Source organism: Rhinolophus sinicus, chromosome 14 (assembly GCF_057876585.1).
Source record: "Rhinolophus sinicus isolate RSI-liver-muscle chromosome 14, RSI-T2T, whole genome shotgun sequence".
NCBI classification, from domain to species: Eukaryota; Metazoa; Chordata; class Mammalia; order Chiroptera; family Rhinolophidae; genus Rhinolophus; species Rhinolophus sinicus.
In genome coordinates, this window is record NC_142514.1 from 128781839 (window position 1) to 128801279 (window position 19441).

Genomic DNA, 19441 nt, shown 5'->3' on the forward strand with positions numbered 1-19441 from the left:
AGAGGGTGCTGCCCACCATCCCTTGCAGGAGTCAAACCTGCAACCTTGTGGTTGAGAGCATGCACTCCAACCAACTGAGCCATCCTGCGACCAGGAGCTCAGTGGCAGCTCGTTGTCTTCACTCTAGTTGTGGAGGGCACCGCTCGCTGGCCCATGTGGGAATCGAACCGGCAACCCTGTTGCCCAGAGCTCACGCTCTAACCCACTGAGCCACCCGTCTGCCCTGTCTTTCTCTCTTGAGTCTCCCTTTCTCCCATTTGATTTGTGGCTGAGGTTAAATTGATAATGGTAACAAGACACAGGGTTTTTTTAAACCAAGAATTCAAGTGTCCTATATATGAGCCTTGTCCTGCTGCAGGCCTGTGTACCTATACTCCATTCTCCCACCATGGCACCCCTCCTCACCTCCCTCAGGACATATTCAGAGAAGACAGTGCCAATCCCACAAGGAAACCCTAGGGCTGCAGTTTCAATTTTGGGTAAAAAAATTCAATTTCCTTTTTGGACATAAAAGGATTATTCACCTTTTCGGTTTTTTTCTGTGTCAATTTTTGTAAGTTGCAGCTTTTAAGAAATCTGTCCATTTCATGTAAATTGTCACATTCATTAGCCCAAAGTTGTTTATAGTGTTCTTTTATTCTTTTAATGTGTATAGTCTGTGGTGACAAATCCTACACATTAAACACTCATTATTGATGTTGATTTATGTTCTCTCATCTTTGCTTGTGAAAATTCTACCTAGAGGGTTGTCAGTTTTGTTGATTTTCTCAAAGAACCAGATAATTTTCTCTGTTATCTTTCTTTTTTCAATATAATTGATTTCTGCTCTTGATTAATAACTTTCTTCCACTTACTTTGTTCTTGCTTTTTTTAGTTTTCGCAGATAGACTCTTAAATTATTGATTGTAGATCTTCCTTCTTTCTTAAGTTATGCACACAAAATTGTTCACTTACCACTGCTTTAGCTGCATTCTACAAATTTTGATATGTTGTATTTTAATTTTCATATCAGTTCAAAATATTTTGTAAATTTCCTTGTACGTGGTCTTTGACCCATGAAGTATTTAAAAGGTATAGTCTAATTTTCAGATAAATAAGGTTTAACTCAATATTTATTGTTATGTAGCTCTAATTTAGTTCTATTGATGTGAGGTAATACACCATGCATAACTCAGACTTTTAAAAAGTTAATAGCCTTGTTTATACTCCAGAATGGGGTTTGACTCACTGAATCTATCATGGGTACTTGAGAAGAGTGTGTATTCTTCAGTTAATAGATGGAGTGCTCTAAAATACAATTAGATTAAAGTGTTCATGGTGCTATCGAGATCTTCTAGAGTTGTTAAAATCTATGATCAAAAAATTATCTCCTTTAACTCTCTTAATTTTTGATTTATGTATATTGAGGCTCTGTCACTAAGTACACAGACATTGATAATTGTTTTTTTCCTACTTATTTTTCTTATCATCATTATGAAATGTAATCTGAGGTAATATTCTTTTATTGAGATCTGTTGTATCTGATACCTATAAGCCACTGCAGGCTTCTTATGCTTACTATTTGTCTTTTATATTTATTGTATCCACTTACTGTAAACTTATCCAGTGTCTTTATATTTTAAGTGTGGCTCTTATAGCACCATATGGTTCAGTTTTGTTTTTACTCATTTGTAAATCTCTGTCAACTGGAGTATTTAAACCAATAATTGTTTATGTAATTATTGATATACTTGGATTTAGTCTTACTGTTTCTTTATTTGCTTATCTTCTCTATTTTTTGTTTCTCTAGTCTCTATTTTTGAAATATTTTTAGTATTCCATTTTAATTTATTGCTTGTTTTTCTTATTGTGTGTGTGTGTTGTTTGTTTTATTTTTACTAGTTCCTTTGGGGTTGTAATACACATACCTAAACTTTCACAGTCTACTTAGAATTTTGCTTAGCATTCCCTATCTACTAGAAAGATCTAGTAGTGACACAAGCTCTTAGTTTTATTTCATCTGAACATTTTTTTTGCCTCATCTTTTTTCCTGAAGGATATCTTCACTGGATAGAATTATGGTTTGATTTCTTTTTTTCCCTTTCTTTTAACACTTCAAAGATGTTGTTCTCTGGCCTTGATGTTTCCTGATGAGAAATCATCAGGAATGAATCATTCAAATCATTGTCTTCTGTAAGTAACATGCAACTTTTCTCTTAGTATTTTCAAAACTTTATGTTTGAATTTTAGCTTTTTGTCTTTAATGTGTCTAGTATTTTCTTTGAGTTTTTTCTTTTGGATGGAGGTCACCAAATGTTTTGAATTTTTAAATGTATGCCCCTAATGAAAGTTGGGAAGTGTTCAGCTATTATATCATGAGGTATTTTCTGCTTCAATATCCATCTCTTCTTTTTTTCAGGAACTCCAAATATACTCGTACATATATTAGACCTTTGAGATCCCATAGGTCCCTGAAGCGCTCTCCAATTTTTCATTTTTGTTTTTTCTTTCTTATTTCTACTGTTATATCCATTTTGCTTTTGAGTCCATCCAGTAATTCACTTCAGGTTTTAAAATTTTAGCTCTAAAATGCCCATTTGGTTCTTTTTTATTGTTTTTATTTCTTGTTGAGATTTCTTATCTTCTGATTCAGTGTGTGTGTGTGTGTGTGTGTGTGTGTGTGTGTGTGTGTGTTTAACCTCATTGAGCATAGAATTGCTTTAATGTCTGAAAATCCTAACATCCATTTTGGTGTTGCTTTCTTTGTTTTATTTGTTTTGGAGATGGGTTACATTTTCCTGGTTCTTCATATGTTAAATAATTATGAATTGTATCTTAGACTCTGCAGACTGTTACAATCTTCTACAGAATGTTGATGTTTTTGTATTAGCAGGCAATTGACAAGTGAGATTTGGAACCTAAGTTCTATTTTGCCTCCTTTGGGTGATGGTTCAAATTTTAATCCACTTCTTTAAATCACTGCTATGCTTGTCTATGGCTATTATAGGTATCATGATTTGAAAATTATGCTGAGACTTGTAGAGGTGATTCACATCTCAGTTTAGTTTTCAAAACTTGTGCTATGCTTGTTTGAGTGTGTATTTCAGAGGTTAGGCCCAGTCTTGTGTTAGTGCTTCAAATCTCAGTTCAGTTATCCATGTCTGTGCTAAGTTGGTTTGGGTCTGTCCCAGGCATGTTTGTTCAGAGTTTAGGCTAAGACTTTCCAATTAACTTTATGTTTCCCCATATACACAGGCAGACTGATTAGGTTGTTACTGACATTCTGCTTTAGATTTTGTTTTAAATTAGTATGGATGCAGAGTTGTAGAGGGCTCAGTGATGAAAATGCAAGAATAGCCAAAGAAAATTAATAAGTCATATTTTAAGAAAAGTAATGAGCATGCAATGAATCTGAGTGGGAGTATATAGCATGGTGGCTAGGAGCACAGGCCTGGAATCTGATCAAATGGGAATCAAATCCTTGTTCTGCTGCTACCGTGTTTCCCCAAAAATAAGACTGGGTCTTATATTAAGATTTGCTCCAAAAGATGCATTAGGGTTTATGTTCAGGGGATGTCATCCTGAAAAATCATGCTAGGGCTTATTTTCCAGTTAGGTCTTGTTTTCGGGAAAACATGGTATCTAGCTCTGTAAACTTAGGGAAATTATTTAGTGTGACTGAGCCTCAGTTTACTCAACTGCAGTGAGAAGAATGAGTCCTCTCTCATAATGTTCTCATGAGAATTCCCTGTAACTGTGCAAACTGCTTAGCATAGGGCCTCACGCACATTGAGATTTCAATATATGGTAAGAAAATATTCACCCTTGGAACAAGTGGAAGTAATGGCAGTGTTAGACTTTGAATTCAAAAAGAGTAGCTAGCTCTGTATGTTTTATTAGGTTGGTGGAAAAGTAATTGTGGTTTTTAAAATTGTTTTTAACCTTTTCAACCGCAATTACTTTTGCAACAACCTAATAGTTTCTATATAAGTCAATTTGAAAGCGTAATCCCTGCTCTGTTCAAAGGATTATTGAGAGGATCAAATGTAATCATCTGTGGGAAAATGTTTTGAGAACTTCAGAACACCATACAAAATGCACAAGAGTACTGGAAACTTTTAATTTGATGGGACATTGTGTAAAGGGTCATGAGCAAAAAATACAAAACACAATTAGTTAAAGCATCTTGAATAGACTAAAACTGAAAAAAGAGGAAAGATGTTATTAAAAGTCTAGATCAATCAATAATACGATAATGTCTATAGAACCATGTACCTTTAAAATTAAAAGGTAATAATGAGTGTAATGAAGGAGATATTTTTAACAAATTGAGCATGTCAAGAGAGAAAGAACAGAAACATATGTTACCCAGAGCCTATACTATAACTGTTCTTTTTAGGCATCTAGAAGGACCATACTTTATTTTCATATTCTGTTTTATTATTTCTAATATTTCCTCATTTATTTTCTCATTTGACCTTTACACAGATATGAATTTCACTTTGTGTGAGCAAATTGAAGTTTAAAATTTTAAATAATATGCAGAAAGTTATCTCAGAAATAATCCTGGAGCTGAGAGTTCAACATGGGTCTTTTGACTCCAAGAGGCACGCTCCTTCTTCCTCACCATGAGGTATGGATGCACATGTCAGTTCATTACGCTTTCAGAAGCAGTTACAGGCATAACACCCCGGCTTTGGTGCAGTAGCAAAGACTAACTGAATGTGCAGCTCTGATAGCTGTCTATGCAGCAACACTGACATATGGTTCCAACTTATCTGGTAGATACATGGATACTCTTAGTATCTTCACTACCCACCACCATCTCCAAAGAATGAAAACTGAAGAAAAAAAGGAATTAAGATGATTCTACTTGGAGACTAGCCAGTAAAACTTTATATAAGGAGAGAAGTTACACATTGTGGCTGTTTGGAACATATGTGGACTCGGTTTCTACGGAAAGATGCCCCACTCACATCTCACCAGCATGGGATCTAAGAGGAAGACACAAGTGGATGCAACTGTCTACAAAACAGGTGGGCATCAACATGAGCTTTGTGGTGCCCACTTCTGTGGGGCCAAATGAGCTGCCTAAACAAAGGATCTGAGAAAATAATAAAGTATATTTGGATTTCATGGGAGGGAACCGAGCTGATATAGTCCTTAGTGAGAGCTCCCACTTTGCCTCTTTCAGCCAATACTTTCCTATAGCTTGTTTCCATGGCTGCAAAGCCCAGTCTGGCCAAATAAAAACTTCACATTGAGAAAAATCTCATACATTTTATGAAAAATGCCTTTCAAGTGGTAGGGGATTGTGTGTGTGTGCGTGTGTGTGTGTGTGTGTGTGTGTGTGTAGGGGAGTGTGTGCATGGCTACTGATGAGAGAAAACTATTTTGACAAGTGTGGGAGATTTTCGTATTATGCAGTAGAGTCACTTCCAGCAGAGTTAGGATAAAGAGAGATAACATGCAAAAGTAAAGCAGAAAATAAGGAACAAGATAATTTTTGTTAACAGACTATTAGAGAGCACATTTATTTGTATAGGTTACAGTTCATTATAGTTTTTGGATGAGCATACTTTTAAAGATATTTATGGCACAGATTAATTTTCCAGATACCAACCAGGAATGCTTTCTGAGCTGCTCAGTGAGAATGGAAGGCCCTCCCCAAGTGCACAAAAGGCTCCTTTGGGATTTGGATGTGATCAAATGAGGGGACCTAGAAGCCTCTTTCCACAACTTTACTTGGACTCCAAAATTTCAACATGTCTCATGTTATCTTTCCCCCAAAGTTAGCACAAAAAATTTAAAATATTGTTTCTTCTCTCTCCCTTTCTCTCTCATTAACACAGCTTAGTGATGTTTCATTGTCTTTTCTCTGGGGAAATTCTTGACCTTCATTAGGGCTGCAGGTTTCCATGTTATCTTCTCTCTTCACATCATTTACTCTAGTCTAGTAAGCTGAAATTCCTTTTTCTTTTCATGAACAGGCTCACTGACATGTTCTTTATGTATCCATGGCACTTCTCAGATCTCACTTTAATAGGACAGCAAAAAATGTCAGGTTATACAAAAATAATTGCATCCTTCATCCTCTGGATCCTATCTGCTTCCCTTTCTGTGACAAAATGTTTTGAAGAACAACAAAAAGAAATGAGGGAAGGAAGGATGGGAGATGGAAGGATGGAAGGAAGGGAGGAAGGGAGGAAGGGAGGAAATGATAAACAGCCAGATGAACCTCAGAGAATAGGGAACTACTCATATGATTCATCTTCTAATGTCCCCTAACAGAAAGCAGAACTTACAGGTGAGGTGATCATACACCTCATATTGCTCAAGATACCGTGGTTTATACTATTGTCCTCATGTCCAGTCCAGTAAGCACCACCTTTTATTCTCCGAAGTATCTAGATTTTTTCACCCATAGAAAATAAGAATGAGTGTTTTCATGTCCAAATCAAATTGCACATTCTGAGAAATAGATACAGAATACCGGCAATGCAAGACCGTTTCTGGTCTTTGGGAAGCCTGGTGTCTAGACAAACACCGAAGCTCAGAAACATTTATCAAGAAAATGGGTTATAAACAGAGAATACTCACTCGTGTCCTGGAAGGCATCTCATCCTGGTTTCCAGAGGACTTTTCAGACAGCTAGAATTTAGGAACAAAACCAAGATCAAAGAAGAGAGTAAGACATTTCTATTTAGAAAGATGTGTGTGTTTGAGGATGGATGGGTGAGTTGAGTGGGGATTTGGATTTCAATGAAGTTAATGGAGTTCAATGGAAAGGAGGATTTTGGAATCCGGTGCAACTTCTACCTATTTCTGCGGCTTTTTGGCTATAATGTAACCGGCCAACCTTAGTTTCCCCACCTATAAAATTTGGCCAATAAAATGGAGATGAGTTATAATGATTAAATACACAGTATAATGACTTGGACAGAATAGTAGAGATAGCTGGTATGTTTAAAATGCTTACTACATACCAGACTAGTCTAAGAACTTCATATTAATTCATTTAATTCTTACAAGAACTCTAAGTAGATGACATACTGTTATCATTAGCATTTCACTGATGATGAACCTGAGACTCAGAGTGACTAAGGGGCCAAGAAGTATGGAATCTGGGTTTGACCCAGACAGGCTTGTTTTAGGGCTGTTCTTGGTAGAGGTGTTAAGCTGACCTTAGTTACTATTCTCTACAGCTTTTCCCTTGCAAGCAAGCAACATGTTATTCACATGGGCAAGAAAAAGAAGATAACTAATTGTAATAAAATGAAACATACACACAAATGATAGTACTTTAATTTGAACTACCCTATATAGAGATATCTAAAAAGCTATAAGTCACACTTCCATGTGTCTTACACATAGAAAACATTCACGTGCATCAGTACATTTTATGTTACCTTCGATGGTAATGCCATTTTAGCTCATTTCTCTCTTTTGGAACTCCTGAAAAGTGTATTAATATGAGACAGGAACTCTTAAAATAGACTTCTATCACTGGGTTAAACTATAACTAATGCTACCCTAATTTAGGGTCAGTATAAAATATTGCCAGTACACTTTCCTCCCAGGATGCTGGGCTATTGAGTCTATGTGTGTAGGCTCTAGGATGTAGTGGATGAACACTTGGGAAGTCCTTCCATTGGACTTGGTAGAAAGGATGTTTTCCTAATGATCCCTCAGCAGTGTCTCACTCCCTGACCTTCAGAAAACCAGTGGTCAATTAGTCCACACTTAGGCTCCTTTGCTGTGTGCTTTCTGTTTTCTTACTTTGAAACCCAGGGTTGTTGCTGACTTCCCACATTTCTCAGTGTCACCAAAGAAGAGGGCACTTCATTATTTTCTCGAGTTCAAACCCCAATACATTTAGTAATCCCTCCAGCAATTACCATTCATTTTCATTTGTAATGTCAACATCTCCGTAACTCTTCCTTATTTTTATTTATCACATCTCTGCCCTTTCATCTCTTTTAACATCTCCTTTCCCTCTCCCTCTTTCCACACAGCTAAGAGTTTTTTCTTGTCTCCAATAGAGACTTCTTTGAGCAAAAAAATCTACACGTCATTTTTCTATTGTCTGGGGCCCGATCTGACCAATGACATTATATAGATTCACTGGACTATATAATGGAGGATATGCTTGGTATTTTGTTGTTGTTGTTGTTGTTGTTGTTGCTGATTTGTTTTCATTCTCTTTACTTTGCAATCCATTATTATATACATCACCACAATCACCCTGACAGAAGGCATTTGAGGAAGAGGGATGATGGAAAGATTTCTCTTTCCTGGTCAGATGAAAATTCATTTTTGTTATACTCAGAGTTTGGTCCACTCTCTAGCATCAACTCAGTTACCAATAAATTATTATGAATGGACAATGCTGGAGGAACTTGTCCCAAATTTATTAATGTCCAATCAGATGCATCCCCTCCCTCCTTTTTATTGCCTGTCCAGTACATTGTATTAAGAGGGTTTGTTCAAATATATCTCAAGTACATAAAAATTCTGTTGCTGATATAAGACATATCACTTAGAAATTTTACCAGTTTTATCTTTGTGTGTATAAACTAACTAAATCATGTAATTTTACTCATTCTACTCAAGATGGGCTTGTTAAGATGTAATTGAGGAATCATAGCTTGGCTAGTGTGGTAATTCTTTTTCACTGAAACACAATAACTGAAAGCCAGGCAGTCTATAGTTAGAAAGCAGCCAAGTATGCTTTCCTATGCTTGATAACCACAGGTAAAAGCCCAGACATGGGGATCCCCATCTGCCTGAATCATGAGTTTTCTGCAGCATCTTTGGTCATTTAGTTTAATTAACATGGCATTTATTGTGTGTCTTCAACCCCACAGAACTGGATTACGTAGTTGGAGATACCAATGAAAGATATGACATGTTATTTTTTATTAAAAGACAGGATAGAAATCTACTAAACAAATTTAAAAACAAAAGATACAGATAAATACACCAGGAATTCACTTTCTGATAGCAAATTTTATGACAACCATTAAATAGAGGATCTTTCACTAGGCTGCTAACTAGAATAAAATTATTCCAGTCTAACATCTCTCTAGCATTCTGTGGATAGCAGTACTCTTTACTAAATCATCATAGCATAGTGATTAGGAACATGGGCTTTTGGCTATGTTTCTTGTTGGCTGATGGATTTTGAAAAGTTGTCTGTGAAATGGAGAAAATATTAAAATTTACCAGCATTGTTATGAGAATTTAGCAAAATGATGACAGTAATGAGTTTTCCAGTGTCAGCACATAGTAAGCACTCAGTAAATGTTAGCTATTTTTAAAGTTAACAGAGAATGAGCTAGCAGAATTATTTCAGGATGTCATATGTTGTTTCCATAGTGTAGGATTCAAGTTAAAGCAAAAATATGAAATGACAAATGCCCACCATGAGGTTCAGACGCACCATATCATTGGCATTTTCTTCATCCCAGAAAAGGTCTGTGCTAGCCAGGCTGCTTCTGCTTGATGAAGGCAGCAAGTCACACCAAGCTTCCTTGGGATGACTCAATTCCTCTTAGGTGTTTTCCCCTCTCCTGAAGTAGTCAGCTCTTACAGAGCCGTATCACTACCAACTGGAGAAAGATATACCATGGAATAAAATTCATGAGTGAAGGATGATTTCCGTTTATAAGTGGGTAGTGATTGCTGAGTCTGGCTGTTGCATAAAATGAGTACAAGCATTTCTTGCTTTATTTTGTTCATGGGGAAGTGCTGGACTCATATCACAAGGTATTAAGCAACATTTACACGTGGAATATTCAACAAGTATTTATTGAGAATGTGCTCTGTGCCAAAGTCTGGTTGCTCAAGAGCAGGTAATTTGCAGAAAGGTCAATTCAAAAGAAAGCAAAAAACTATTATTTTGTAATCTTATATGTCAAGACGATCTTCAAATATCTTTGTATATGTGCTTAATATTTTATATTTTCATTATTGCGTCCCCCATGAGGAGTGACTATATGACCTGATAAGATGGAAAGTACAGGCTTTAGTCAAAAATTACTTTCAAAGTAAGTGCTAACACTAGCTGTGTGATCTGGAGCAAAAATGTTAGTTTACTGTGTCCTCAGTTATCTCATCTATAAAATGGGGAAACAATGCCTGACTCATATAGTTGTGAAGATTGAGTCATAACCATTGACTAGGTCCAATTTGACACTTAGTAAACATGAGTTTAAATTGGCTCCTCTTCAGTTATACCATCTTCCATGGCACTTCTACCATACCACTGCTGCACCCCTCTAATCTCTGCTTAATACTGATGACTGATATGGGTGTAGAAGCTCAGAAGGGCATTCCAGAGCTTTAGGTGATGGCTCCCAAAGCAAATTCTAAATCAAACTTGATGCCTGTGCAGGAAGAATTGATAATAGAAGAATCTCATTCATTTAAGAAAAATTTATCAGGTACCCACATTCTGCTGAGCATTAAGGATACAAATGTGCCCTCATGGACTTACCCACAAGCATGCAATAATGTGTTAATATGGGGGGAAATAGGGTACAATGAAAGTACTCATATATAAGAGGCATTCCAAATTCATTTTTAAATAAATTTTATTAAATGTATTGGGGTGACATTTGTTAGTAAAATTATATAGATTTCAAGTGTACATTTCTATAATACAACATCTATGTATGACATTGTGTGTTCACTACTCAGATCAGTTCAGGAGTAGGGTAATCAAGGAAATCTTGCTAAAAGAGAATGACAATAAGAATAGTAATGGCTACCATTTATTGAGTGCTGGCAATGGTCACTCAGCTATTATAAGCATTTGATAAAACAACTCTGTTATTGTATAAAATATCTTGGTGAAGAGATTTCCATTTTATCCCCCTTTTTAGTGATGAAAGAGCAGAGGTACAGAGATTAATTTTTATTATGACACACCTAATAAATGAGGCACTGAGATCTGATATCTAAACAGAAACTTTAAGTAGTTAAAAGGGAAATTCTGGGAAGGAAGAGGGGTGAAGACTTCCAGGCAGAAGGAATCCAAATATAAAGGCTGGGAGAGAAAGAAAGCACAAAGAGAGACACTAAATGTTGATGTGGCAGGAGCTACGAGTGGGATTGGCAGGAAAAGAAGAGGTAAACCCACAAAGCGAGGCAAAGACCAGAAACTCAAGAATTGAGTAATCTAGGCTCTGGCCAGAATCCAGAGAAAAGATTGGAGAAATGGAGCCTGGAGTAAAGGAGAACATTTAGGATTTTATGGTGCCAATTTTGGGGACTAAGGTAGCAGCAGAAAAAATGAGAAAAGTGGATGGAGTACGCAACTATTTTAGGTAGTTGAGTCAACAGCAGATGGTGATTAATCAAATGAAGTTGAATGAGACAGTAGTCAAAAATGTTTCACAGGTTTCTGGTCTAAGAAACCAGGTGGATAGAATTTTCATTTGTTGGACAAGGGAATGCCAGAGAAAGGACAGATTAAAAAGAAATCAATTGAATTGGTTACCTAATTGTAAATTATGAGTGCAATACCCAAAGCTGGTTTTAAGTGGGGCTTTCAGAGATGAATTTATAGGAAGGGTTCAAGTCTTTCATAAAATGTCAATGTGTAGATTCTGCTCATTACTCATTCCTTTTATAGAGGAAATTGCATTATTAAAGACATGTTCCCCACATTATCATGGCTGTATATTATGTGGAAATTTTGAGACTTGTTGAAGGAAAAGTGAGGATTAAAAGCTGCATTTGGTATCTTGGGTCTGATTCTAATGTGAAAAACAGATGCCCTGATGACATCGGGGGAAAACTAAAGCATCAGACAGACCAAGCAGTTGATTACTAGCTGGACCCCTTTTCTATCTGTACTAGTTTGCTAGGGCTGCCATAACAAAGTACCACAGACTGGATGGTTTAAACAACAGTAATGATTTTCTCACAGTTCAGGAGGCTGGAATTCGGCGATCCAGGTGTTGGCAAAGTTGGTTCCTTCTGAGGGTCATGGGGGAAGGACCTGTTCCAGGCCTCTCCACTTGGCTTGTTAGACATCTCCTCCCTATGTCTTCACATTGTCTTCTCTCTGTCCATGCCTGTTACCAGCTTTCCTTTCTTAAAAGGATGCCAGTTATGTGGATTAGGGCTGACCCTAATGATCTCATTTTAACTTAATTATTACTGTGACGACCCTATCTCCAAATATGGTTATTTTCTGGGATGCTATTGTAACAAATTATTACAATTGTAGCAGTTTAAAACATCCTTGTTTTTACCTTCTGACCTTCTGAAGGTCAGAAGTCTGGGTACGCACGACTCAGCTAGTTCTCAGCCTAGTGTTTCACAAGGCTAAAATCACAATGTTGGCACAGATGTGTTTCCTTCTGGAGACTTGGAGGATGAAGCCTTTTCCAGGCTCATTAAGATCATTGACTGACTTCTGCTCCTTGTGGTTATAGAACTGAGGTTCCAATTTCCTTGCTGGTTGTCAGCTTAGGGACTATTATTTGATCCCAAAGATTGACAGCATCTCTTTTCATGTCTTCCATGGGGTCCCGCCATCAAGAGTGGCTCCAGTTTCTCTCATGCTTGGACTCATTCTGACTTACCCTTTCACTGCATCACTCTGCATCCAGCTGGAGACTCTTCTCTGCTTTGAAAGGCTTATATAATTAGATTGAACCCACCTGGGTAATGCAGAATATTCTTAACATAACCAGCTGAGGAATAACTGTAATTGCATCTGCAAAATTCATTTTTGCTAGGTAATGTAACATATTCACAAATTTGGGGATCAGGGTATGGACTTCTTTGGGGGACATTACCAAAACCTCATTACACACAAATAACAGCAATGTTGCATATTGGTTAAGAGTGTAGACTATGGAGCTGGACTCCTTGGATTCTGCCACTTGTTGAGTCCCACCTTGGACAAGTTACTTCACCTTTCTGTGTTTGTTTCCTTCACCTGTGAAAAGAAAGTAATAATAGTACTTACATCAAAAAGTTACAGTTGACTGTCTGTCTCAGAATACAAAATAAACTATTCAATTAAAAATAATAATATTGAGTGACATCATAGGAATGGCGGCAGCGGGGCACACTTTTTGAATTCTCCTCCGGATCTTATCACAAACGGGACATCTATAACCCATCAAAGGACTCTCTGCTCATCACTCAGAACAGCTAAGAGACTCGTGCAAGGATTACTTGAAGGTGGGCAAATCATGCGAGCAGAGGGGAGGGAAGGAAGCAGAGTGGAAACGCGGCCGCCGGCATCTGCAGCTGCAGAGACGCAGAGGATCCCGGGACAGAAGAGAGAACACAAAACGAGGAGGTGGGCTCTTTCCCTGCGTCCCACAGCTGATCTCTCCCGCCAAGGGGGCAGCATATCCAGCATTTAAGGCAATAACCTCAGCTGATACCTCCAGTTGGGCCCTAGGTCAGACAAAGGACACAAACTCCATACTTGGGCCCCTCCTTCCGCTCTTCCAATCCTACCCCCACCCTTCCAGAGACTTAAAGTGGACCCTGAACTGAGGAGTAGTGTCAGATTACAGTAGAGCCTTAGTGCTCAGATGCTGGGAAGACGAGCGTGCAACTCTGACCCAGGGAAGAGGCTGGGAAGAGTGTGATTTTTGCTGGGCTGGGAGAGAAGAGACTCCTCCACCCCAGCCACCACCTTTTCTGGCCTGCGGGAAGAGTGTGACACAGCTGGGCTGGGAGAGAGAAGACCCCTCCATCCCCAGCCCCAGCCTTTCTGGACTGCCTAGGGCACGGCAATTACAACTGGGGAGGCACTCCCAGGGATCAGCAGTAGGCGGCAGACGCAGCTCTGGGTTTTCAGCAGCTCAGAAATCTCCCACCTGCCACACACACACACACACACACACACACACACACACGTGCACACACACACACACACACACATACATACACACACAGAAGAAGTGCCCTAAGACTCAGGAGAACTGGACACAGGGCTGGTGGTGCTACTCTCAGTGTGCATATGTGCAGGCAAGGGCAGAAACTGCACTGACTTTGTAGAAACCACCATCCAGACCCTTCAGCCCCACGCATCTAAATCTGCAGTCCCAACTTCACTCTGGTTACCAGGTGACCGGCTCTGCCTGCACAATACACAGAGGACTCTTTGATACAGCAGAGGACAACCTGGAGATTACTTGGTGGGCTTAAGCCAAGACTGGAGCTGCTTTTTTAGTTCAGTTTTGTTTTGTCTATATATCTTTGATATCTTTGCCTGTGTTGAGTATGGATTGTCGGTTGTTTTTACATGTGAATGTATTTCATTTTTTCTTTGTTGTTATTATTGTGCTCGGTGATTTGCTTTGTTCTGAAATTGCCCTACCAGGGCCCAGCTTAAGAGGCACAAGATTCAACACACCCAGAGGCCAACTCAAGAACAAACCAGAGTACTACCGGGTTTGACCTACAAGTGACACACCCAGAGAGAATTCTCTAGAGGCACAAGAGCCCATAGAGGCCAAACCACATTTAAATGGTCAACCCTCACGCAGCAGAACACCCTGCGGTGGGCAGAGCCAAGTCTCACAACTAGTCAGCCTAGGAGTTAACCCCACCTGCTCACAAGCGAAAAGCAATTCAAGATCTTCTTTAACAGGACAATATACACAACATAAGAGTCACCTTTGGAGCACAGGCAGAGAAGAACGAAGTAGTGCAAGTCAAATATAAAGGACACATACTACATAAGATAACCCAGCAAGAACTAAGAACTCTAGGGGATATACATAATACATCAAAGCAAACACAGAGAGTCAGGCAGAATGGGGAAACAAAGAAACATGTCCCAAATAAAACAACAGAAGAAACCTCCAGAAATGGAGCCAAATGAAACAGAGGTAACCAATCTATCAGAGACCGAGTTTAGAACACTGATGATAAGAATGTTTAAGGAGCTTAGTGACGACATAAAGGAGGATGTAGAAATCATAATGAACAACCAGTTAGAACTAAAGAACACAATTACCGAAATAAAGAACTCACTTGAAGGAATTAACAGCAGGTTAGATGAAGCAGAGGATCGAATCAGCAACTTAGAAGACAAGTTAGCAGAGATCACACAAACAGAACAACAGAAAGAAAAGAGAATAAAAAACAATGAAGATGGTTTAAGAGACCTCTGGGATAACATCAAGCGCAACAACATGCACATCATAGGAATACCAGAAGGTGAAGAGAGGAAGCAAGGGATTGAGACATAATTTGAAGTAATAATGTCCGAAAACTTCCCTAACCTGATGAAGGAAACCAACATACAAGCCCAAGAAGTGCAGAGACTTCCAACCAGGATAAACCCAGACAGGTCCACACCAAGACACATTATAGTTAAAATGGCAAAGGTTAAAGACAAAGAGAGAGTCCTAAAAGCAACAAGAGAAAGACCGAGGGTTACATACAAGGGAATTCCCACAAGACTATCAAATGACTTTTCTACAGAAACATTGAAGGCTAGGAGGGAGTACAGGAGATACTCAAAGTGATGGAAAACAAAGGCCTACAACCTAGATTGCTTTATCCAGCAAGGCTATCATTTAAAGTTCATGAAGAGATAAAGAGCTTCCCAGAAAAGAATAAGCTAAAGGAATTTATTACCACCAAGCCAGCATTGCAAGAAATACTAAAAGGACTTCTGTAAATAGAGGAAAGATGAAAACAATCTAACTACAAATTTAAAAAAGGCAATAACTATGTACCTATCAATAATCACTTTAAATGTGAACGGATTAAATGCTCCAATCAAGAGACATAGTGTGGCTGAGTGGATAAGAAAGCAAGACCCTTGTATATGCTGTATGCAAGAGACTCTCTTCAGATCAAAAGACACACACAGGCTGAAAGTGAAGGGTTGGAGTAAGATATTTCGTGCACATGGAAATGAGAAAAAAGCTGGCGTTGCAATACTTACATCTGACAAAATAGACTTTCAAATGAAGAACATATTACAAGACAAAGATGGGCATGATATAATAATAAAGGCATTGATCCGACAAGAGGACATAACCCTAGTAAACATCTATGCACCCAACAAGGGGGAAAGTGAGGGGAATAGAAAACAGTCAGTAACCACAAGATGGCCACTGGGTTTTGAAAATTAATTTGGGGAATGTAATCAATAATGTTGTAAAGATTTTGTAGGGTATCCGATGGACACGTGTCCCATTTGGGAGACCACCTCAGGGATGACGTAGATGCCTGATCACTACACTGTACACCTGAAGCTGAAAAATAATGAATGCCAACTATAATTTTATATATATGTGTGTGTGTGTGTGTGTGTGTGTGTGTGTGTGTGTGTGTGTATGTATATACTTACAAGAAGCGGAGTACAGCATTAGGAATAGAGACAGTGGAAATGTAATGGCTCTGTGTGATGTCAGAGGGATAGTGGATGGGGGGAGGGGGTTCACATAGTGTGAGGGATATAAATGATAAACGTCTAAGTATTACTTTGTCTTGTGTGCCTGAAACTAATAAAAATAAACAAATAAATAAAAATAAATTAATTAATTAAAAGTGGTATATAATAATAAAAAATAATAATAATATTGTGATTCCATACAAATATGATTTTTACACTTGAAACCTATGTAATTTTACTAACCTTTGTCACCCCAATAAGCATTAATAAAAAAATAAATAATAATAATAATGGGGAAAAAATAGTACTTATAGGATACTTGAGAAAATTAAATGTTTTACTATATTTAAAGTTTTTAGAACAATGCCTAGTACATAGTAAGTGCTATGCTTAATCTTATCTATTATAATTACAGATTATATTTATTATGAAGGAAAAAGCTATGTTTTAAGAAACAGGTGGGGGACAAATTTTCTAATGAGTAGTTAAGACAGATCTCTTTAAGCTTAGAATTGAACAATGGAAGCTATAGAGTGACATGACATGAGTACCACATTTTTGAGGGTCACTCTGACTGCTCTGTGGGAAGAGACTAGAAAGATAAAAGGAGAAAAGCAGAATAACCGGTTAGAAGTTCATGGGAACAGTCCACATGAAAGACTGGTGTGCGGCAGTGGAAATAAAGAAAATTAAATACACTTAAGATGTATTCTGGAGGTTGTGGTAAGCTGAATAAAGCTCACCCCAAGCTGTCCATGACCTAATCTCTTGAACTTGTGAATTTGTTATATTACATGGCAAAAGGGACTTTGCAGGTGTGAGTAAGGTTACTAATCTTAAAATAAGGAGAGTGCCTGAATTATCCAGGTGGGGCCAATTCAATCACATGAGCCCATAAAAGGAATGCACTCTCTCCGGCTGGAAACAGATAGGACTTTGAGAGAGGAGGTGTAAGGAGGTCTGGTTCTAAGCATGAGAAGGGTGTGGCTCTGCCCTGTAGGGGCTGTGTGCTAGGACTGAGAGAGACTGTAGGAGAAGTTAAGGGAGGCCCATAGTTGATAGCCAGCAAAGAAACAGGCCTCACCCTTACTTCCACAAGCAACTAATTCTGCCAACAACCTGAAAGAGCTCGAAAGCAGATTCTTTCCAAATCCTTCCAGGAGAGCCCAGCTAGCTGACACCGTGATGTTGGCCTTGTGAAGCCAGAAGCAGAGACACCAGCTGAGAGACAGCCTGGGTGTCTCAACTACAGAGTGGTGAGCAAAACAAAAAACCCGTTGTGTGGGTTGTTTTAGATTTATTTATGTATTTATTTTTTTAAGCCATTAAATGTGCGGTGATTTATTCTGGCAGCAATAGGAAATGAATGCACTTACACATTAACGTCAGTGTCTGTCATAGACTGTGACTTTTGGAAGTATACGGACTTTGGCTGTTTAGTCCCCCACTCTCTGATACCTACCCCAATGCCTGGCATATGGTAGCTGCTCAACAAGTATTTTGTTGCGAAGATGAAGCAATGGAGGTTTATATAACTTGCTTTAATGTCACACAGTAAGGGTTTAAACTAGGCCTTCACCACATGCCAGAATGCCACATATAATGCAATTATTTTGAACATTAAGAGAGCATCTATAAAGTCTCTGACACACAGTAGGCATTTGGTAGCTATTGTATCCTCCATTCCCTTTAATGATCCTGACCCCAGCTCAGATTTTCCTCGTTGCACTCTGGCTAATTGTGATGTCTTAATGGGCCTCGCTGACTCTAAGTATTCTCTCTTCCAATCTATCTCCTGCCAGATTAATATTCCACAAACACATTAAGTGAGATAATGTCTTTGAAAGAACAGAGCCATCTGGAAAGCCTATGTATTGTTACTATTATTACCATCACTCCCATTTTCATATCACATTAAATCTAGACGGCTGAGCCAAGCTTCCAAGGTGCCAGTCTCACAGCTACTTCCCCTGTCCTCTCGGGTTTCTCTCTCACCATCCCTCTTTGTGCAAGCCAAACCATCTCCTTTAGTTGGCGAAACATCCAGGACTCACTGTTATCCTAAGTCTTTGTTTATGCCTTTTCTGGCTTCCCTTTCTAAATATTGCTCAGCCCTCAGCTTAAAAGCCCACCTCTTCCTTACAGTGTCTTAACTATATTATCTGTTGTTGAGCTATAAATTCCTATAGCACTGAACTCTGCTCCACACTCCTTTGCATTTATTTTTTTAGTTGATTCCACCATTCTAAACTGCATGTTTTTGATGTGACAGACATGATACTGGCATAAACTATGGCCTTTGCCCAATACTGTTTGGATGGCTTTCAGTTGGTTGTATGTGGTTGTGTGTGAGTGTGTGTGCACATAAGTCTTCCCACTCTACGGTAAACCCCTCACAGCCACCTAAGAGTTTGAGTAGTTAGGTGCTGGAGTCATACAGGATGCAATCAAATCCTTGTTATTATTTACACCTGTTTGACCTTGGGCATTTTCCTTACTTTCTCTAAAACTTAATTTCCTCATCTATAAAACAGAGAGAATGATAGTATACGTCAATGAATGTTGTGGGAAGTAAAAGGAGGTAATTCATGTAAAGTTCTTAAAATACTCTCTAACCATGTAAGTTAGTGCTCAATAAACAATGTTCATTGCTATTTTTTATTACTAACTTTGCCTCTTCTGTACCTTCCACAATACCTAGTACAATGCTGACATTACATAAATGTTCTTGGATGAATAATTATTGAAAAATAAGCTACATTAGATGGCTAATCTAGCAGAGGAAAACCAGAAAAGGGGTTCAAAAGGGTATGGTCTGAACTGAGCATTTATTTGACAGAAACCAGGAAATAACTTGGGAGGTGAAGATAGCCACAAATTATTCCATTGTATATAAATTAAACTAAATTAAACAAGGAACAAGGAAGTCATAATCATTAGGTAACATTTTTTTTTGAAAAAGTTAATGTGTGCTGTTAATGGAAATGAAATTCCAGCAATAGAGAAGGGAGATAATATCACCTCTATCCTCACCCCTCAGTATCCCCATTGCTTAGAGGTACCTACTATAAA

General features: G+C 38.4%; 1 long non-coding RNA gene across 1 annotated transcript in view; it reads right to left on the bottom strand.

Annotated features, from left to right (window-relative positions):
* Positions 1-10113: 10113 nt before the first annotated feature.
* Positions 10114-19441, bottom strand: part of LOC141572433 (uncharacterized) — a 155047-nt gene continuing 145719 nt past the window's right edge. The window contains exon 3 of the long non-coding RNA XR_012497794.2: positions 10114-12934. This is a non-coding gene — a long non-coding RNA (uncharacterized LOC141572433). The remainder of the gene's footprint in view (positions 12935-19441) is intronic.